General features: G+C 40.9%; 1 protein-coding gene across 18 annotated transcripts in view; it reads left to right on the forward strand.

Moving 5' to 3' along the window:
- Positions 1–8,359: 8,359 nt before the first annotated feature.
- N4BP2 (NEDD4 binding protein 2) overlaps positions 8,360–13,109 on the forward strand; it is an 87,050-nt gene continuing 82,300 nt past the window's right edge. For 5 of the 18 annotated variants that reach the window (XR_006410579.3, XM_026508773.4, XM_048212044.2 and 2 more), the window contains exon 1: positions 8,401–8,768. The gene's annotated coding sequence lies outside the window, so the exon portion shown is untranslated. Of the gene's footprint in view, positions 8,769–8,867; positions 9,441–13,109 lie in introns of those variants that run through there. The other 13 variants (XM_044387680.3, XM_044387679.3, XM_044387687.3 and 10 more) reach the window with 7 other exon arrangements.

Here is a 13,109-nt window from a genome sequence, read left to right on the forward strand (position 1 = left end):
AGTATAGACATTTTAACAATATTTTTTTCTTCCAATCCATGAGCATGGAACATCTCTCCATTTCTTTGTGTTGTCTTGAATTTCTTTCGTCAGTGTTTTACAGTTTTCAGAGTACAGGTCTTTCACCTCTTTCAACAGGTTTTTTTGCAGCAACCCATCAAAACTGAGAATTCTCTATGCTCTGTCATGAACAAATGTTCAATGTAGGATATATTTTGAAACACCTACATCTACAGGGGACCCCAAGCAAAATCTGGAACTGTTTTACATATTTAAAAAGCACTTATGGACTGCCTGAATGGCACAGTTGGTTAAGCATCTGCAGCCTTCAGCTGAGGTCCTGATCCCCACATCCAGTTCCCTGCTCAGTGGGGAGCCTGCTTCTCCCTCCCTCTCTGTGCCTCCCCCCACTTGTGCACTGTCTCTCATGCTTTCTCTCAAATAAATAAATAAATAATCTTAAAAAAAAAAGCACTTATGTTAGGTGATACTATTATATTTGAAAAGCAAGTTGGAATTACAAATAACATTTTTCTAGGAAAAAAAATCACGTTCGTAGTCTTTTTTCCTTGCCTAGTTTACTTGATTAAAACCCTGTATGGAGTATCTGTATGGCATGGCAGAACTAAAAATGTGAGCGCTACACCTATTTAAAAGCCGATATTATTTTCCATTTCACCATGCTACTACTCTCCTTAGTAAAAATGACAGTGATGATGCTTTGTATGTGTATGTCTTATCTCAGAAAAATTGTCACAGTCTCCTTAAAGTCGGGGGGTTGTGTCTTCTACTTTTACAATATCCCTAAATTCTCAAGAAATATTGGTTGAAAAAAGAATAGCTCCTGATATTTATTTTGTTATTTAATTTTTCAATGGGATTTCAATGATACAAATAAATTGTGCTCTTCTACCCCTTAGTGTATATATGTAATTATTCTGACTTTACAGCAGATATAATTTCATCATCCCATTTAAATTCACCTTAATTAAAAGGTGTATAGGGCCAACTGGGTGGCTTAGGTGGTTAAGTGTCTGCCTTCAGCTCAGATCAAGATCCCAGGGTCCTGGATGGAGTCCCTGTGTAGGGTTCCCTGCTCAGCGGAGAGTCTGCTTCTTCCTCTCACTTTGCGTACCCCCCTCCCGCCCCCCTCCATGGGCGCGTGCGCTTGCTCTCTCTCCCTCGCGCTCTCTCTCTTTCAAAAAAAAAAGGTGTATAAACACAAATGAAGCTTCTATGCTACAATTCTTGGAGTGTGCATTACAATACAGGCTCATACAAAATGTATTTAACCTCATTTGTAGGCTGTTTTAACTCTAGGAGTTGCTTTACAAATATCATTCTGGTCCTTCTAGGAATTTCCCAAGTACTTCTCATCTTTTCAATACTGGGAAGGATGATATAAAATAAATAGTACTACCCATAGATTTGAAAACATGTTAAAGGAAATGGATACCACCTCCAGAAAAGTTTACCCTCAAAGTGTTAAGTAGTCCTGGGTCTTGGAAATTTATATTTGAATATGCTCAAATAATTGCACTGGGATTGGTGCTCTTCTTGCTCTGTTCCCTAATGCTTTTCCTTTCAAAATACAAATCAGTTTAAACCAAACCAACAAACTTGTTTTAACAATCCTCAAACTCCATTCTAATTAGCAAAATTCAAGACTTTGTCTTTCAGAAATGCTATCACCAAACATTCACTTAGAAGTCTCAGTTCTTAGGCAGGATCAGAGGGGAAGGTCTATTAGGTGGAATGTGCTACTTGGCCCCAGGCCCAGTTTATATTTTCCATCAGCAAACACTGCTTTTGCTTAGGGTGAATTTCTTTTAGAATGCCTGTTGAGCTTGCCCTCTCTCAACTTGAAAGAGGTGAGGTTTGTGTGTGTGTGTGTGTCTGTGTTTCTTTTTATTTTTAAAATTTTTAAATAGTACAATCAAATTTTGAGAACCCAATTGGATTTCATTATAGAGATTGTCACATTTAATTTTAAAAAGAATTTACAAAAAACCTACTAAATAGTTAAACTTTGTTGGACACCACTATTAGAAAACACCTCAAGTTAACCTAGGCCCAAAAAGGGAAGGTTTATTATAATAAAAGGAATGTTTTAAAGAAACCAAGGAGAGGGATGCAGCTAGCCCTGAGAAAGACAGCAAGCAAATCTTTGAGAGCCCAGATAGTATTTTCTTTCCATCTCTCAATCTGTCTTCTCTGCTTCGTCTCCTTCATTCTTGCGGGGACTGATTCCTTTGCTCCCCAGGCTTCTTGCAGAATATATCTGGCCCCAACTCCTGAGTTAACCCCGGAACAGGCTTAGCTGCACAAAGAAACGGAATCTCTCTAGAATATCTTATTCCTTCTTAAATATTTTTTAAAAATACTAAATAGATTCTTTTGTTTCAAAAAGGTACAGTGAAAAGTCTTCCCAGCCTTTTCCCTTTAGTTACCTATTTCTGTTTCTCCAAGGCAACCAACGGTACCGGTTTGTTCCAGCTCCTTCCAGACCTATTTTATGCATATGTGATAAAACACATTTATCTATCTATCTGTCTGTCTATCTAGGTATTCTCTCTCCATTTTTTTCCACTAATGGCAGTATAACATATACACATTTTCACTGAGCAATTTATTCTGGAAACTGTACAGTATCAGCATTTAGAGAATGCCATAGGATTTGACGTTGTGATGTAGCATATTTCACCAGTTCTCTATTGATAAACATCTAGGTTTCCCCCCTTTTTTGCTATTACAAATAATGCTGCAATAAAAACTGGAACACACACACATTTGAGAGTAATTTTTCTTTTTCTGTGAGCAATCTTTTTTATGCTTTGTCTGTTTTTTTTCTATTGGATTATTGGTCTTTTTCTTATTGATTTCTAGGTATTTATATATTAGAGAAATCAGTCATTTGTCTCTGATTTGAATCTCATTTTTTCTTTTTCTTTTTTTTTTTAAGATTTTATTTATTTATTTGACAGAGAGAGAGACAGCCAGCGAGAGAGGGAACACAAGCAGGGGGAGTGGGAGAGGAAGAAGCAGGCTCATAGGGGAGGAGCCTGATGTGGGGCTCAATCCCATAACGCCAGGATCACGCCCTGAGCCGAAGGCAGACGCTTAACCGCTGTGCCACCCAGGCGCCCCAGCCACTTTTTCTTTGTTTATCATTTGATTTTAATGATGCTTTTTGTCTTTGTCCTAATTCTAAAATTTCCCAGGTAGGGCTAATTGGATAAAACACCTACTCTTGGTTAATTCACTGTGGCTGGGGAGGTAGAGTCATTTTAAAAAAAATCCTGGCGTGTACTTTATGGAATGGGGGTAAGTAAAACTAAGGCGAAATTGTGCACAAGGAAGGTACCCTAAAATGTCTACTACATTTCAATGTGTAAAGAACCTTTTCTGGTAACTGGGGATATGGTTTCTTGCCTAGGGGAAGAGAGCTTACAGCTTGGAGAAGTTACACAACCACGAACAGTCACCATTGGAATCAGGTAAGAGAGGATATACAAATCACTGTGGGCATAGAGGAAGAAGCAGTTCATTATGTTTGGGGTATGTGGGAGAACTGTAAGGGAGAAAAGGAATTTGAGCTGGATTTGTAAAGACAGAAGTAAGTGAAAATGAGTGATTGCTGGCCAAGGGCGTAAGATCATTGGAAGTAGGTTATATTGGGAAGTGTATGATTGTCATAAATGGAAGAGTAATGTGACTGACAGAAAGATGTTACCAGGAATGGTTACAGGATGTAATATTTCCTTACTGGTAAATGATACGAAATCTTAACACTTACATAAAGTTGGAGCTACCACAATATGCTTCTGGACTGAAGTGTGGCTTCCTGTAAAAATCCCCCCCCCCCCCAAGACAGAACTGTGGTTGCTGTCATACCCACAGGGTTCTCCTGGGAACGAGAAAAATTTCCTTGCCATTCTGCAGTTCTGGTTCTCTTAGGGTTTTGTGTGTGTGTGTGTGTGTGTGTGTGTGTGTGTGTGTGTGTGTGTTTAATACTCTCTTTGCCAATCCCATCTCGACCCTTCCCTGTCACCTTTGGAGACTGCCTCATGCCTGCCTCCCACTTATGGAGAAATTGGGTAAAACAAGGATACATTTCTCGAGAGCATTCCTCAGTGTTTCTAGGCTTGAGGGTCTCTTTGAAGTCCATTTCTGTAGGATTAGTGGCAGGATTTGGACGTATGGGCTGAGGGGCTGGGATTTTATCTTCAAACATATAGATGAGGGTTTCTTCCCAAAGCATGATATAAAATTTTATGCCCTGAGATACTCTCCATGGATAACGATTTTTGGTCAAGTAAGTTTGGAAATATGTAATACTAGTCCCCTCTTTTATAATGTACAATGTCATATTAATCTCTGAGAATTTATGCAAAGGACAGAATGCAATGAGAAGCCCTCCAGTTTAGAAGAAATGTATAATTTATTTACCCTTCATTTACATATTTTCTCACACAATGTTTCTTACAATTTTGAGAAAAGCTAAAATAAATAGTGGGGAGCTGTGAAGTTTCTGAGACGCAGATTTGGTTTTTTATGAAGTTTTCGCTCAGCCTGCAATGCCCTCATTCTCCTTATTTTTTTCTTGTTTGCTTATTTTTTTGCTTTCTTATTTTTTACTATTGTTCTTTGGTTTCTCAATAGTAGGTTGACTTTTTTTCTCCTCATTCTGCCCCCCACTCAGCTTTACTGAGGTACAATTGATAAAATTGTATATACTTATGTATGTACAACGTGATTTAACATATATTGTGAAATGATTAACATGTCCATCAACTCACATGGTTACCTTGTAGGTGCATGTATGTGTAGAATACTTAAGATCTATTTTCTTAGCAAATTTCAATTCTCAAACGTTATCTCCTCTTGGTAGATATTGTTAGTATTCTATTGCTTCCCTCAGGTTGTTTCCTCATTTAAAACTTTTTTAAACACCGCTTTATGTCTGCCTTTTATATTTTATAAATAATTGCACAAAAAATAATTTTTCTTCATGATTGAGTCCATAATATCTGCAAGTAATAATAACTACCTTCTATTGAGTCTTTACTTTTACGTGGTTTCATTATTTTAATTAATCAGAAAGTGAATATAATGAATGCATCTGAGAGATGAGAGAAATGAGTTGTAGAGAGCTTAAAGTAATTTCCCCCAAGTCACAGAGCTTGCAGCTCTTGTTGAGTGTGGTAAAGCAATCCTTGATAAGGATAAGTCCATTGATACTTATTTACTTTGGATAACAGCAGTATTACCCACTATCCAGTTTCCACCAGATTTAAAGTTGAAAAACACAGGAGTTCCAGCATACGTTGGTCCTACTTTCTTTTAACAGAGTTCTTGCAACAATGCTATTCTAGAGGGGCTTGGGTGGATCAGTGGTTGAAAGTCTGACTCTTGATCTTAGCTCAGGTCTTGATCTCAGGGTCTTGATATTGGGGTTGTGAGTTCTGCCCCTGTTGGGCTCCACGCTGGATGTGGAGCCTACTTAACAACAACAACAACAACAAAACAATGCTATTCTAAGTTTAATTGGAAATGAAAACAAGTTTATCAGCTATTTTGTAGAGGAGGAAAAAATCTTGAGACAGATTTTCTTTGATTTGCCATATGCTGCATTATAGAGTAATGCTCACTCATTCTTTCATTCAGCAAATATCCATGGAGCGTTTATTTTGTACAAGGCTCTGAGTTTGGCAGTGAAGAATAAAAGATTGAATGGGAAATAGAACCTATCTTCAAGGAATTGATGAACTGCTAAGGGAAATTATAAATATGTAAATATTATAATTAAGCAGAATGCTCTGAGTCAAAAGCAAAGTATAGGAATGTGAAAGCAGAGTTTATTTTTGATTGGGAGGAAATCATACTTATGTTCTAAACATAAATATAAACATCAACAAGAAGGTTTAGTATTTAGCCATTAAATAGACCAAAGATGGCTTTAGACAAATATAAAAGATTTATTTATAATGCATTGGCCATTTTATTTATAAAAATCCAAGACATTTTCTAAAACAGAAACTATTATTTCCTTAAAGGCCATCTTTCATGTAAAGAAATGGCAGTGTTCATCTTATTTAAAGTATTAGGTTGTAGGTATTTTGTCATTCTTCAGATTCATCTGGCATTTTAGAGAATTAAATATTTTAATTAATTGTAACCAATTGGAAGATTACAGAGAGCAGAGTGTGATTAAGAGTAGCATCAAGATAACCATTCAAAGATTCTTAAATTTCTTCTTTGAAATTGAAAGATACATGATCTTGAATGAGAATGACCATGATAAACAATCTATTTATCCAATGTTTTAACCTAATGTCGATGTCTCGCCCTTTGAAAGATGTGTTGTACTTTTCCTATTGGCTTAGAATTTAAACCAATAAGGAAGGAGAACATTTTTATAAATATTCACAAAGGAAGGCTGGCATTGTGAATGTTGAGTGAAGACTGCTTTGTTCTTCATTTGAGTCTGACTTTCAGAATTTTGTAATATCGATGTTTTTCTTTTATTGGTGTAGTAAGCACTCGTTTTTAAAAAAATTCAGGCTGGATGATGTCTTGGCTTCAAATATATTTTCCAGTGTTAAGAACACTTTATTTCTTATTGTTCAGACAAGAAGTGATGAATCTTTAACAATGTTCAAAGGAAAATCAAGAATTTAAATGTGTTTTTATTATCATGGTGAACATATTTCATTCGAACAAAATTGATACTAATTTGCTGGATTTGTTTGAAGTCATAATTACTAGGGTTCTTTCATTTCTAAAGTGGTGTATATCACTGTTATTAGTCTCTTAATGGCTGTTCAGAGGCAGAGTTAATATTAGGTTTTCAGCAATAGCTATTTGTATCTTGAGATTCTGGGTACTTTATTAAAATTTTTGCTGTTTTGAAATTTAATAAAAGCATTAATAAAGGTTTTTGTATTGTAATTTAATATTGGGACTCGAGGATCTTTAATAATACCAAAAAAAAAAAAATCCTACAAAAGGGGAAAAAAAGCCCTTTTTTTCCCTTTGTATTTTTGTGTGTAGTTGGTTTCATTAGAAAATTTACAATCCCGAGGTCTCTGCTTAAGTATTTCTGATTCTAAAAAAAACTCCACTAGAATGTTTTCATTGAGTGTGAGTAGGTATTCCAATTAGACCCAGATGAAGATAAAAATCCACTTGGAATTTTTTCCAAATTTCCACTCAGTTTAAAGCAATTACTACAACGTGGACAGTCTGTCTCTTCGACGCAAATACTTTGTCAGGAGGCTATTTTGTTTCTCTATGAAAAACAATGAAGGTGGAGTAAAAAGCAATTGCAAAGGGAGTCGAACAGAGGGAGAAAAAAATGGATCAGTTAAACCACCACCACCGCCACCACCAGCAGAAAACAAGGGTGAAAAATTCGTGTACCTGAAAACATTGATTTCACATCAGAATATAGATGAAACAAACCAAAGAAAGCAGAGTTTAGGGGAAGAAACGGAGCAGGCGTAGGAGACGAACTAATAGTACAGTGATCGCAAAAGGGAAGAAAACCTCGTTGCTTTTCCTTGGCACTGAAAACCGAAGCTCTAACTGGAGGGCAAAGGTCAGTGCCTACAGTGCCGCCTCGCAAACAAGCCCACGTTTTGGTGCTTCCGCCAGCGTGTTCGGACCGACGTGGGCAGCTCATGTTGGGAGCCGGCAGCCTTCGTCCCGGCCACGGCCACCGTCGACCCCTTTGTCTCCCGGCGGCAAGGCGGCCGGCGCGCCCGGAAACCTCCGCGGGCAGTGCCGCGCGCGCAACGACGGAGTTCGCGCGCCCGCCGCCGCCGCCGCCGCGGCCCTACACGCCCCGAGTCAACAGCCCAGTTAGGCAAAGCTGAGGCGGTCTGGCTCGCCCCGCGGTCCCTCCCAACTTGCCGCCGGGACCCGCGCGCTGGCGGGCCCGCCCCGGCTCTCATTTCCTCCCCCACTACGGCCAGTACCGAGTACGACCTTGTGTTTCTGTTTTGCTTTTGGGTTGGGAGAGTGCAGAGGGCTGAAAACAGCTGTGGTTTCCCGCGCCGTTTACTTCGGCAAACATTTGAGGCCCCTTATTGATAACGTTCACGGGCTCAAAACAGCTCCCGCCTTCCCCGAAAACTCCACACATTGAAAAGGGCTTGCTCCTCCCTGTGGCCGTTCCACGAGGGGAGGGGGAAACACAGGATTTCGGGGGAGTTTTTGGTGGTAGTGGTGGAAGTACGGGTCCGATGCGGCAGAATCGGCCAGGCCCGGACTCGCTCTCCTGAAGGAGCGGGAGAGGCGGGAGCGCCCGCGGGCCCGGTCTCCCAAGCCGGCCCCGCGGGGCGGGCCGACGCGCCATGGCGGAGCTCGGGGACGAACCAGAGGTCGCGGCGGGGAGCCGGCGGGTGTGGGGGAGGCGGAGGGCGGTGAGCCACCTGAACGACGTGGCAGCCGTTCCCTACTTCCCGAGACCCCTCCCCATTCGGCCGCCCACCCGCCCTCTCGCGGCTGGCTGCTGCGAGGCTGCTCTTCCCGGGCCGGACAGAGAGCGGCAGTGTCTCCCCGCCCGGCACTCGCCGCGCGTCTCCCCCCCCCCCCCCCCAGCAATCCCCCCTCCCACCCCTGCGGCCGCCGCGGCTCGCCAGCCTAGCGCGCCGCCGGAGAGCGCAGTGGCGGCGGCGGGAAAAGGGCTGCGGACCCGCTGCGCCGCGTCGCGCACTCGACGACGCGGCCCCGGCCTCGACGCCCTCCACCCGCTCTCGGAGCAGGTAAAGCCGGCGGGTGGTAGGCGGGGCGGCGGGTCCGGGAGGGAAGGGATCCCGGGGCCCCGAGCCGAAGCGGAGGGCCTGAGGCAGCGGCGGGCGGCGCTGCGACCGAAGCCCAAATCCCCGAACGTGGGGGCCGGCGGGGGCCGCTTCTAGCCCGGCCCGCGGGCCTGGCCGCCTGGACGGACGGGAAGTGAGGCGTCGGCGGGAGGCGGGCCCTGGCGTGCTGCCCGAAACCGGGCGAAGGCGGGGGCCCCGGCCTCTTCTCCGGCCTCCCAGTCCCGGGCGGGCCTCCAGGCCCCAGACACACCCCCCTCTCGACCCCCCGGGGCTTCTTCCCTGTCGGTTCCCGCCGGGACTTGACCTCGTGCCCCTCCGAGCACCTTCGGCGTTCCCCAGGCGGAGCCTCCTCGGAACTTCGGGCCACCCAGCACGTAATCCTAGCAAAGCCGTTTATTTACTCACTTCTTCATATGCAAACACAGCCTCTCACTCCACACGTTCCGATTTTGGATACTGTGGGGAGACATCCCGGGTCCCTGGTATTGTGTCTCTTTGACCCTCGTCCGCACCCCCTCCCCCACCGCAACTTTGATCCTCTCTGGGACCTTGCTTGAACCCTCTGTCGTCCGGACCCTCTCCGAGATGTGCGTTTGGAAATCCATCTTCGATAGAGTGAGTCATCTGACCGGGGGCACAGTTTATTCCTTACGCTCTTTTGATTAAAACAGTAAACAGTTTCCCACTCCCGCTCCCCGCCTCAGAGAGCTAGAGTAATAAAGTGTAGATGCCAGATCACGCTTGGTGTGGCTTTAAAGCATCTTCTTTCGCAACAGCCTTTAGAACTAGGAATCTGATATTCGTGGCAGGGACAGGTTTGTACACATTCTCGCCATGCAGTGGTTGTAATGTCTCCATAGCACAGTTGCGACTTGAAGGCAGGATTGGCTGGTTTTTCTACTCAACATCTTTAAGCCAATCAGGAAGCGCTGCTTGCCTGGAGACTGGTTAACTCAGGAAAGGTGGGGATTGGTTGAACGCAGAGAAGAAAATGCTGGTGATAAACCTGGTCTCTGGGAAAACAATGACTGATTTGCAGAGGCTTCTCTTCTCTCACTTTTTTTTTTTTAACGTTATCTTTTCATCCCAGCATCAGCTTTTTCGTTCCGTTTTTATTATTTTTATGGTTTTTCTTTCAAACACCCAGCTCTTTTTTGTAACTCGTTTTAACCATCCTTTCAGTTTTCAATGAAAGACTCCTTACACGCTTTAAGAAATGTAAACGTCATGTGTTTTGATACTCGGTGTGATTCAGTTTTCTAACGTTCGTTTAAAGGTCAGAAATTAAATCAATTTTTAGTTCCTATGCTAGTTAGAACCTTTATCCCTTAAGTGGTTGTGCCAGGATAGGGGGGCTGCAGTGGTGGAGATGGTGGGAAGAATAAGGAAGAAATGGCTGCTTTTGTACGAGGAGCCTACAATTTAGTTCATGAAAAAAGACTAATATATTTAAAAACAAAAAGGTACAAAATCCCAGTGCAGAAACCCAGCATACAGTACTGATGAATGTCAGTTTGTGTACCTGTTGAAGCTTTAATAGCTTTGAAGGGAAGAGTAAAGAGGACCAAGTATTGGACTGAATAGAAAAAGTGGGATTAAGTTATTACAGAATATTTTTTCTTTATTGAAGTACGTGTAGGATCTAGTACACAGTAGAGGCTAAGTGAGTATCAGTGTACGTGCATATTTTTTTTAACAGTATCTGAGGGTTTTCCTTCTTTTGAAATCTCCTTTTCTGTCTTCAGGATTATCCCTGGTTATTGATAAGCAAAACAGTAACCATTTATTAGTCAATGTGAATTTTAGGAAACAGCTATCATCTTTGCCTTCCTTCCCTTCAGCTTTTATATGCAAACTCATGTTGTAAGTCTTGTGAAGAATATGTCAGGCCAAATGTTGAATCTTAATAGATCCCTATTAAGTGCCTTTAGAAGTAGCTTTAGGAATTAAAGAAGAGATGGACGTTTTTATTTTATTATTATTATTATTATTTTAAAGATTTGTTTATTTGACAGAGATGCACAAATAGGGGAAGCAGCAGGCAGAGGGAGAGGGAGAAGCAGGCTTAGCCTGGTGCAGGGCTCGATCCCAGCATCCCAGGTGCATTAACTGAGCCGAAGGCATATGCTTAATGACTGAGCCACCCAGGTGCCCCTGAAATTGAACGTTTTTAAAAAATATTTACCATGCCAGGCAATGAATAAGACAAAAGTCATTATCGGCCTCATCATTATAGTAATAAAAGTGACTACCACATATCTGTTTGTATATGTGCGTGTGTATATATATATTATGTATTTGTGCGTGTATATATGCATGTATGCCAGGCACTGTTTTAAGCACTGTACATTTGCTGTAATTAATTGTAATTAATTAATTTTCACAGTTTTATGAGATTTGCACTATTATTGGTACTATTTAACAGATGAGGAAACAGACAATATGAGAAATGTGAAGAAAGTTGTCCCAACATCAGCCAACTGTATTTGGCAGAGCCAGGATTCAGTCAATTCTGGATCTTTGTGACCCCAAGCCTTACTTTTAACATATTCTTGTGGCTGTCTGAAACAAAACTTTAGTTATCAAGTAAATCACGACACTTCCAAATATCTACCATTCCTCCTATTAGTTGTAAGATGGATTATTTTATATACCTCTACAAAAAAACCTCCAAAACAACAAAAAACCAAAAAACTCCAAGTAACTGTGATATGCCATTGATTTTAGAATGGTCCTTATTGCAGAAATGTAAAAAATGTCTTAAAATTGATGAAATAAGGTATATTGGTTTGTCATATAAACATTTTTTCCCTCTACATTACAGTTCAATTTATTTACATGAAATCATATACAGATTTTAACATTACTCTGAATTTTGGTTTATTGAATGTACTTTTAAGTACCTTCCTACCCACTGTGCTAAAGTTTTAAAATATGTCTAGGTGGGCAGACTGGAAGAATCTCACCCTTGCTCTCCAGAAATTATTTTAGTAGTACATCCGGATTCAGGTTGTGCTTCCAAACTCACATAATTTTGAAAATTGAAAAAATCATTTCATTAATTTCCATGGGGAAAGAAACTAGCTATGCCAGCTAGGTTTTTATGACTATTAGTGGAATTAGTAGTAGGAAGAACCCACATGTTGCACTTGGCTGAGCACTGGCTCTGGGTGAACCAATTTTCTAAACCTCATTAGACTAATGGTGGACACTATTTTTCTAAACATGGATTGCTCATATCCTTTGATCATCTATTACATCTGTTTCTCTTAAAATTTTGAGAATGGTCCAGATATATGGTTATTAGTGTCTTTTTTCTTGAAAATATTTTTCTCTAGCTTGCTGTTTTTTTGGTTATTTTTATTTGTCAGAAGTTTAAAATGTTCATACATGAATCTGTCGTTCTTTTCCTTTGTCATTGCTCATATTTCTAAATTAAATTTCAGTGTTCCACAGATGTGGTAATCAGTTTTTTCTAATATTTCTAAAATTAACTTTGTAATCAGAATTTAGGATAAATTCTAAGCATAAATTCATAATTCCAAGGCGATACCACCTTAGTTGTTTTACAAATTGCTATTAAACCATTTTACCACTGTTAAAAATTTTAATCTTCTTGTTTTGGAAGGCCTATCTTATTACTACATATAAATTTTGAGATATAGTAGGGCTTTTTCTGGACTCTTGATTTCTTATAATAGCTCCTCAATCTTTTATTGGTTTTTTGTGACTACACCATCTAATTTTATTGTTTTGTTTTTTAGTGGGCTTCATGCCCAGCGCGGAGCTCAGTGTGGGGCTTGACCTCACAATCCTGAGATCAAGACCTGAGCTGAGATGAAGAGTTGGTTGCTTAACCAACTGAGCCACGCAGGCACCCCTTCATAATATGCATTAGTATTTAGTAGAGGGAATTTCCCCATGTTACTTTTTTAAAGAAAAACATTTTTACACATCTTCTATTCATTAAATTTAAGAATTACTTTGGGAAACTGACATGAATAATACTTGCTTTTTTTTGTTCTGAAGCAGGGTGTCTTTTTAATTAATTAATTTTTTGAAGTGGACCCCAACATAGGGCTTGAACTCACAACCCAGAGATTGAGACCTGTGCTGATACCAAGTCAGTTGCCTAACCACTTGAGCCACCCAGGTGCCCCAAAGCAGGCCATCTTTTTTAAAAAAAATTCTGTGTTTGAATTTTATTTCTTCTGCCTGGAGTGTTTTACTGTTTTCTCTGTCCTCCTCCCCCTAACCTTTGAACTTTTGGTATATGTCCAATAT

Source organism: Ursus arctos, unplaced genomic scaffold (assembly GCF_023065955.2).
Source record: "Ursus arctos isolate Adak ecotype North America unplaced genomic scaffold, UrsArc2.0 scaffold_9, whole genome shotgun sequence".
NCBI classification, from domain to species: domain Eukaryota; kingdom Metazoa; phylum Chordata; class Mammalia; order Carnivora; family Ursidae; genus Ursus; species Ursus arctos.